This window comes from Carlito syrichta, unplaced genomic scaffold (genome assembly GCF_000164805.1).
Source record: "Carlito syrichta isolate Samal-C Ts95f unplaced genomic scaffold, Tarsius_syrichta-2.0.1 Scaffold304627, whole genome shotgun sequence".
Classification (NCBI taxonomy): Eukaryota; Metazoa; Chordata; class Mammalia; order Primates; family Tarsiidae; genus Carlito; species Carlito syrichta.
In genome coordinates this window covers 20994-29122 of record NW_007248723.1, presented here as the reverse complement: position 1 = coordinate 29122, position 8129 = coordinate 20994, and the positions used below count along the sequence as shown (strand labels likewise).

Below are 8129 nucleotides of genomic sequence, written 5' to 3'. Positions count from 1 at the left end.
GTAGCCGGAACTATAGGCGTGTGCTACCACACCTGGCTAATTTTTTTGATTTATTGTAGAGATGAGGTCTTGTCAAGTTGTCCAGGCTGATCTTGAACCCGTAGGCTCAGGCAATCTTCTCACCTCGGCCTCCCAAAGTGCTGGGATTACAGGCTTGAGCCTGATTGCTTTCATTTTCTTTTCTTTTTTTGGTTCCCAAGTTTTATTCAAGAACTCATACAAAATATGGAAGATAAATAAATTTTAATCCTCATCTTCCTCCTCTTCTTCATCCTGGTTAATTTGGAAGTAACGTAACTCGTAATTCTCTTTGCTGTTAGCAACTACACACAACCAATCACGTAGATTAATCTTCTTCAAATATTTTTTGGTGAGATATTTCAAATATCGTTTGGAAAAAGGCACCTCAGAAGTCACAGTGATCTTGCTCTTGCTCCTTTCAATAGTCAAAACACCTCAACCAAGATTCCTAGCTTTTCCGTTCACTTTGATCCTTTCTTGCAAAAACTGCTCAAAATTGGCTGCATTCATGATTCCATCTTCTACAGGGTGGGTATAATCAAGAGTGAACTTCAGAAGCTGCTTTTTTTTTTTGGTCCCCCTTCGCCACAAGCTTTTTCATGGGCGCCATGGCAGCAGCGGAGGCAGAAAGGGCTGATTGCTTTCTTAATATTCATTGTTAGAACTGAATTGTTGAATCCAAGACTTAATCTCTTTGCCAAGTGAAAGGGTGCTGCAATTTATACTCCCAACAACTGATTTTTTATCCCTCCACCCCTTCCTCCCCCCCAAAATTTCCCTCCCATGATAATTTTGACTGGGATGGCATTGAATCTAGAAATCAATTGGGGGAGAATTGACATCATTTATGTAATAGTAAATATAAATTTTTTTTTAAATTAGGGGGGATGGGGTAAAAAAATTAAAATTATTTTTTAAATTAGAAGTTTCTTTTTTTTTTTTTTTAGGACAGTGTTAGGTTTATAGAAAAATTGATCAGAAAGTAGAAAGTTCTCATATACACTCTATACCCGGTGTTCCTTGCTATTTTTATGTTGAATGATTGTGGTATATTTTTTATACCAATTTTGATAGCTCATCTTTGTGTTGTCCATTCTGTGGGTTCTGACAAATGGTGCCATGTCGTGAATCCACCATTACAGAGCAGCTCCGTGCTGTTGATCTTGTATCCTACAACTCACTTGTTAAAGTGATCTTTTTGTAGATTCCATTGGATTTTCTACATGGATGTCATACTATCTGTAGTTAAGAGCAGTATTACTTCTTTCTTTCCAGAACCTCCAGCACAATGTTGAAAAGAGATGTTGACCTACATTCATGACCTACTTCTGATTTTAGGGGTTATCCGTGGAGTCCTTCACAGTTAAGTATGATGTTAGGTGACACCCTTTATCAGGTTTGGAGGTTCCCTAGCTTGTGGAGAAACAAATGATGGATTTTGTCAAATGCAGATGATCGTGTGATTTCCTTTTTTAGTTTATTAAGATGGTGAATTATATTAATTTCTTTTTTTTTCTTTTTCTTTTTTGAATCTCACTCTGTTGCCCAGGCTGGAGTGCAGTGGCACACTCACTGTCACCCTAGCGTCAACCTGCCTGGCTCCGATGATCCTTCCACCTCAGCCTTCTAAGTAGCCGGAACTATAGGCATGCACTACTACGCCCAGCTAATTTTTACTTATTTATTTGTTTGTTTATTTATTTATTCATTCATTCATTTATTGTAGAGACAAAGTCTCTCCAAGTTGCCCAGGCTGGTCTTGAACCCCCAGGCTCAAGCAATCCACTTACCTCGGCCTCCCAAAGTGCTGGGATTACAGGCTGAGCCACTGAGCCCAGCTGATTCATTCTCTAATGTTAAGCTAGCTCTTCACTCCTAGGGTAAATTCCTCTTAGTCATGATATATTATCCTTTCTATATATTGTTGGACTTTGTTTAGAATTTTGCACCTATGTTAATGAGTGATATTTGGTCTATAGTTTTCTTTTTTTTTTTGAGTTGGAGTCTCACTCTGTCGCCCAGACTGGAGTGCAGTGACCACTCCCGGCCACCACAGCCTCGACCTGCTGGGCTCTGGCGATCCTTCCTCCTCAGCCTTCCGAGTAGCTGGAATTACAGGCATGCGCTACCACGCCCGGCTGATTTTTTGATTTATTGTAGAGATGAGCTCTCACTGCCCAGGAGGGTCTTGAACCCGCGGGCTCAGGCAATCCATTCACCTCAGCCTCCCAAAGGCGCAGGATTACAGGCTGAGCCACCAAACCCGGCTATAGTTTTCATGATATGTGTTTGGTTTGGTATTAGGAAAATGCTGGCCTCCCGGAGTGAATGAGAAAGTATTTCCTCCCTTTAAATTTTCTGGAAAAATTTTTTTATAATTGGTATTATTTCTTCCTTAGATGTTTGGTAGAATTCACCAGTAAAGCCACCTGAGCCTGGAGTTATCTTTGTGAGAAGGTTTTAATAAACATATTTAATTTTGTTAAATAGAAATGGGGCTATTTAAGTTACCTGATTCTTCTTGAGTGAAACATGGTAGTTTGTACCTTTCAAATAATTTTTTCCTCTAAATGAGACGACATCAGGTGCATTCAGGGTGGTATGGCCGTAGACTTTTTCTCTAACTCGGGTGTCTTCCCCGCACACATGCACAAGTCAGCCCTCCGCTGAGTATTCAAGGGGGCCTTCTGTGCCTTCTTCACTCCGTGTGGCTCTTTCTTCTCTGGTACTCTGTCCTGTGGATTCTAGCCATCTTGGGTGTCTTGGACTATCAACTCCATCTCCTTAACTCAGGATGTCTTCATTGCAGCCTGGACCGTCTCTAGAAGTAGAACCCTGTGGCCATTGTAGGCTCCCTTGCTTGCTTCCTGTCTCTCAGGGATTGTTCTCCTACATTGCCTGATGCCCACTGCCTTGAAAACTATTCTTTCTCTCTCTCTGTCTTTCTCTTGTCGGAGTCTCTCTGTCGCCCACGCTGGAGTGTAGTGACACAATCACAGCCACGGCAGTCGTGACCTGCTGGGCTCAGGCGATCCTCCCACCTCAGCCTTCCAAGTAGCTGGAACTCCAGGTGCATGTTACCACGCCCGGTTAAGTTTTTTTTTTTTTTGATTTATTGTAGAGATGAGGTCTCGCTGCCCAGGCGGGTCTCGAACCCGCGGGCTCAGGCAATCCACTCACCTCAACCTCCCAAAGGCGTGGGATTACAGGCTGAGCCACCGAGCCTGGCTCCCCAGCTAAGTTTTTGATTTATTGTAGAGATGAGGTCTCACCATGTTGTCCAGGCTGGTCTCAAACTCCGGGGCTCAGGCAGTTCTTCTGCCTTGGCCTCAAAGTGTTGGGATTACAGGCATGAGCCACCATTCCCAGCTGAAAACTATTGTTTTTTTATATTTTCTCTTTTGCATGTTTTGGGAAGGAGAATAAATCTGGTTCCTGTTACTCCATCTCGTGTGGAAACAGAAGTCCTTTAACATATTTCTGTATCTTCAGAGCAAAATATTTCTTTTAGCAGTTCAAAAATTCTTTTTTTTTTTTGAGTTGGAGTCTCACTCTGTCACCCAGACTGGAGTGCAGTGGCCGCTCCCGGTCACCGCAGCCTCGACCTGCTGGGCTCCGGCGATCCTTCCTCCACCTCAGCCTTCCGAGTAGCCAGAATTACAGGTGCGCGCTATCACGCCCGGCTAATTTTTTGATTTATTGTAGAGATGAGGTCTCGCCTGCCCAGGTGGGTCTCGAACCCGCGGGCTCAGGCAATCCACTCACCTCAGCCTCCCAAAGCTGCGGAATTACAGGCTGAGCCACCGAGCCCGGCTCAAAAATTCTTAATATACATTTAGCAGATGCTATATATCTTTGAACAGCAATGAAATTAGTAAGAACAACTGTGTTGTAATTATTTTGAGAATTTCTGATCAGTTCCTCATTATTTACTCTGTGAAAACACTAGCTGTAAAGTTCTATATAATAGTTAAGTATTATTATCGTGCTTTTCCATGTTGTACAAAGGCTTTATATACACTTTAGGTGTCTATTGTATTCCTGCTGCCACACAGATTTAGAAGAAACCAAATAATGGAGCTTGGAGAAACAGAATCACAAAAATGCTTAATTCTGGTAACTTTATCAATTGTACTTAGTACATTGAAATTTCTAGTTTAATGATGAGTCATTGCACATAAAGAACCTGGTAGGACTATTTTAAAAGCTTATATTGAAAAAGGTTTTCTTCTCTCAATATCTTGACTTTGTCTAGAAGTTTAGGAAATGCTTAAGTGAAAGGAAAGATTGCAAAAATTACAGTAATTAATGAACATTAAGGACAAAAGTTAAAATACCCACTCAAAGCTGCAAGTGTAAAACTGTATCTCTTATCATAACTTGAATTGAATATGCTCTAATGCACACTGAAATCTATTAAGTTCAATTATTTTATAAATGATAACATAATTATAAGTTTTCAAAAATGATGGCAGGCATCACAGTAAAGTGTTTTTGGAGCACAGAACTCTATTCATCTGATTTTTCTTTAATAGCTGGTAATAATTTAGTAAATAGTTTTGTAAGCTATTTCTTAAAACTTTTTCCATCCATGGTAGATATGTTAAATGTATCATATAAATAGGAAGAAGAATAAACGTAAGAGAGCCTGAAGATAAAAATTAAGCAAATGGGAAGAATTTCCCTTTCCAGAGATAGACATTTCCTAACTGTGCCACTGTATGACAAAGTAATTGCAAACCAGCCGGTCAACCAAAAAAAGAAAAAAAGCAACACCACACAACAAATAAAAACCACACAACCAATTCTTTCAAGACCACCTCATTAGAATTAACAGGTAACTATCTCCAAGAATCTAGAGATAAATGAAATAACCGCGAATCCTTACTTGAGAAAATTCTATTCTCTTAATGATGAAAGGGGAAATAAAACTGACTGTCTGATGAGTACAAATGCAATACAGGGTAAGGTTGTCGATTGCCATCAACAAAATGAGTCGAATAGAAGAAGGGAGTTCGGATTCTGTTCAAACCTTATTCTGTGTTTTGGTCATCTGTTTTGAATTATACCGTTGCCAAGTTCTATCAAATACAGAAACCAGTGAGCAGGATAAATCGGATACCTGACAGCTTTCTAGTTAAGCAATTTTTACAACCACTTTCACTGAAACTATTAGGATAGTTCTACTTGAACAGAGCTACAAGACTGAAGTTTTCTGTAAGAAAAAAAATGATTACTTACTATTGTATCAATTTGGAGACTCCTGGGTTCAATGAAAAACAAGCAAGGCATATTTCCCCCATGGGTAATGGATTACATCAGGCATAGAGTTCATCTCAATCTTCTGCTTCTTTCAAATATGTCCTCCTGCAACTACAAGGATGCTGGCCACTGTGATCTATTTTTCAGGAGAGAAAGTGTAATCCTTTCCTTATTAAACACAGTCATAATAGCTCTGACTTACGCGACAACATAGATGAACCTTGAAGGCATTATCTAAGTGAAGTAAACCAGTCACGAGAGGAGAAAGATTGTAGGAGTCCACTTAGGTGAGGTGACTAGAACAGCCATATTCATAGATAAAGAAAATAGAAGCCGGGCTCAGTGGCTCAGCCTGAGGTGAGTGAATTGCCTGAGCCCGTGGGTTCAAGACCTGCCTGGGTAACTTGGTGAGACCTCATCTCTACAATAAATCAAAAAATCAGCCGGGTATGGTAGCGCATGCCTGTAATTCCAGCTACTCGGAAGGCTGAGGCGGAAGGATTGCCGGAGCCCAGCAGGCGAGGTTGCGGTGGTCGGGAGCGGCCACTGCACTCCAATCTGGGCGACCAAGTGAGACTCCAACTCAAAAAAAAAAACAAAAAACAAAACTTCAGCTGGTAAAGATGAAAAAGTTAAGCCGGGCTCGGTGGCTCAGCCTGTAATCCTGCGCTTTTGGGAGGCTGAGGTGAGTGGATTGCCTGAGCCCACGGGTTCGAGACCCGCCTGGGCAGCGGAGACCTCATCTCTACAATAAATCAAAAAATCAGCCGGGCGTGGTAGCGCATGCCTGTAATTCCGGCTGCTTGGAAGGCTGAGGCGGAAGGATCGCCGAAGCCCAGCAGGGCGAGGCTGCGGTGGCCGGGAGCGGCCACTGCACTCCAGTCTGGGCGACAGAGTGAGACTCCAACTCAAAAAAAAAAAAAAAAATGAAAAAGTTCTGGAGATGAAGGTAATGATAATTGCACAACAATATGAATGTATGTAATGCCACAGAGCTGTACAATTAAAAATGGTTAAAATGGGTCAGGTGCGGTAGCTCACACCTGTAATCCCAGCATTTTGGGGGGCTGAGGCAAGAGGATTGTTTGAGCCTGGGAGTTCGAGACCAGCTTAGACAACATAGCGAGGAGCCTTGTCTCTACAAAAAATAATAAAATTAGGCAGGTGTGATGCTGCACTCCTGTAGTTCCAGCTACTCAGGCGACTGAGGCAGAAGGATCGCCTGAGCTGGAGGTCAAGGCTGCAGTGAACCGTAATTGTGCCACTGTATTCCAGCCTGAGTGACAGAGTGAAACCCAAGCCCAAAAAAGGGGTAAATTTTATTTTATATATGTACTTTACCATCTTAAAACAAATAAATCACAATAGTTTTTTATTCTATTTTTCTCATTATAAAATCAGTGTATTTGTCCATTGAGGAAAATACAATACAGATAATCAAAAAGAAATTAAAATTCTATAGAGTTAACCATTGCCGATTTTTACTATATAATTCACTAGCCATTTTGTTACATACAAATGTGTGCGCGCGCGTGTGTGTGTGTGAATGTATTTTACAACACGTACTCTTTCTGAGATTATAACGCTCCATTGGCAAGACAATGTTCATGATTAGTTTGACATTTCTTTTTATCTTTTTTTGAGTCAGAGTCTTACTCTGTGCCCAGGCTGGAGTGTAGTAGCATGCTCACAGCCACTGCAGCTTCAACCTACTGGGTTCAGTAGATCCTTCCACCTCAGCCTTTCAAGTAGCTGGAATTATAGGCATGTGCCACCACACCCAGCCAACTTTTTGATTTATTGTAGAGGTGAGGTCTTGCCAAGTTGCCCAGGCTGGTCTCGAGTCCGTGGGCCCAGGTAATCCTCTTGCCTTGGCCTCCCAAAGTGCTGAGATTATAGGCATGAGCCACTGCGCCCGGCCTAGTTTGACATTTTTTATGCATTTCTTATTTTATACACTAGAAGAAGGTAACTATCCCTTAGAAGAGAACTGCAGACTGTTTTTGGAAAGATCATTGTGTGCAGTGAGAAAGTTATACTTATTTTTTTTTCCACTTGAGCCAAGTAGACAATGGTGACCAAATAATCTGGTGTTGTCTGATAAGAGTAGTTAGTAACCAGTAGCTTGGCCTAAAAATTTCAGAATGTTGGCGTGGGAATTGGATAATAAGGTTAAAGCAGAAGCATACACACAAAACCAAAATAAAGGCCATATTCCAGATGGAGTTCTAAAGAAAACACTTTCAACCAGTACACAATAATACAAGTGGTAATGTGGATGGTTCCTTTACTTACTAAATATTTGTGTTTTTTTTTAATTTGGAAAATTTATTCAGAATACAGAAAAATAAGAGAATAGTATGATAAACACCCACATACCCAGCACTCAGAATTAACAAAAGTTATGTCGTCAAATGAGCTCCTGATTTTTAAAAATATTTAAGTAATCGGCCAGGCATGGTGGCTCACACCTGTAATCCCAGCATTTTGGGAAACCAAGATGGGAGGATCGCTTAAGGACAGGAGTTTGAGACCAGACTGGACAACATAGTGAGATCCTATCTCTTAAAAAAAAAATAGAAAAGAAAAATTTAAGTAATAAAACACTATACTCAAACATTACAGAAAGAGTGCCTTGCCCTAGGCCTGTTGTCTTTCCTGTTTTCTAACCTCTTTCACTTTCATAATTTTGCTGTATGCCCTTTCAGTACATATTTTTTGATAATTAACATATTCATATTACTCATAAAATATATTGTTTTGTGTATTCTAAAATTTGCATTAACGGATGCATACTATTAAATGTCTTTTTTTTACAGCTTGCTTTTTTTTTTTTTTTTTTTTTT

At 40.6% G+C, this 8129-nt stretch overlaps 1 pseudogene; it reads right to left on the bottom strand.

Annotated features, from left to right (window-relative positions):
* Positions 1-243: 243 nt before the first annotated feature.
* Positions 244-631, bottom strand: LOC110595828 (annotated as a pseudogene).
* Between the last annotated feature and the right edge of the window lie 7498 nt (positions 632-8129).